The sequence below is a fragment of the Dioscorea cayenensis genome, chromosome 16 (genome assembly GCF_009730915.1).
Source record: "Dioscorea cayenensis subsp. rotundata cultivar TDr96_F1 chromosome 16, TDr96_F1_v2_PseudoChromosome.rev07_lg8_w22 25.fasta, whole genome shotgun sequence".
In the NCBI taxonomy this organism is placed as follows: domain Eukaryota; kingdom Viridiplantae; phylum Streptophyta; class Magnoliopsida; order Dioscoreales; family Dioscoreaceae; genus Dioscorea; species Dioscorea cayenensis.
The window spans coordinates 3,917,913-3,919,237 of record NC_052486.1 but is presented as its reverse complement, the minus strand read 5'-3'; positions in this window follow the sequence as shown (position 1 = coordinate 3,919,237).

The window sequence follows — 1,325 nt, the reverse complement described above, 5'->3', positions numbered from 1 at the left end:
AAAAAATATTTACTCCATTCAAATATTTTTTGATGTGAACCGAACGGAACTAAAACTATAAAAATTATATATACTCAATCGCTCTTTGTTTATCTATATATAATAATTAGAATTACTATTGCAGTATGGATAACCAATAGTATATTTATATATATTATATTGGGTAATGCGTCGGTTTGTTTTACTTTGAGACAAGAGCCTCTCTTTCTTATATGCACATGAGTCTATCAAGTTTAAAAACAAAACAAGGGAAAAAAAAAGTGTTAGGAATAGGGATAATAAGGAATGGGAGACACACAAGGGTCGCATGTGAATGGTGCAGGGATCCTAACATATAGCCTAGGAAAAAAACAACAACTATACATTGTAGTCAAAGAAATATAGGCTATGTCCTAACTAATCAAAGAAAAATCATGTTTCATTGCCTATTGACAAGGACTTCTCTATAGTTTGTCTTGGAGACAAGGACCCCGGTCCCTTTCTCATTTGCAAGATATTCTATTAAATATACAAAAATAACAAGGAAAAAAAGAGTAAGAAGCATTAGGAATGGAAAGACAAGGAACATAAGACACACAAGTGTCACCTGTGAAATATTGAATGAGGCTTTTCTTTATCTTCCACTTTTTTTATAAAAAAACACTAAATTTGTGAGGAAAAACATGCTAATTTTAAAAAATAAAAATAAAAAATATATTCTTTTGTGCTGAAAAAAACATTTATTTCATTCAAATATTTCTTGATTTGAACTGAACTAAAACTATAAAAATTATATATATATATATATACTTAATCCCTCTTTGTTTATGTGTATATAATTAGAATCATTATTGTAGCATGGATAACAAATGACCTATATTTTTATATATATTATATTAGTTAATGTGTGGGTTTGTTTGACCTTGAGACAAGGACTTCTCTTTCTTCTCTGCACATGAGTCTAGCAAGTTTGAAAATAAAACAAGTAAAATAAAAATAAAAACAAGAAAAAAAATGTTAGAAATGGGAAGACGAGGAACATGAGACACACATGGGTGTCATGTGAATGGTGCAGGGACCCTAACATATAGGCCAGGAAAAAATCGACAACTATACATTGTAGGCAAAGAATTATAGGCTATGTCCTAACTAACCAAAGACAAATCATGTTTTGTTACCTATTGACAAGGAACTCTTTTCCTTATCCATACGTCATTCTATTAAGTTTGAAAACAGAAGAAGGAAAATAAAAACAAAAAGAGAAAGTTTTATGAAATTAATTTAGCAGATGATCAACCAAGTTACACAAGTGGTGGTCATGGTTTCAAGCATGAAGTTTAGAAGTT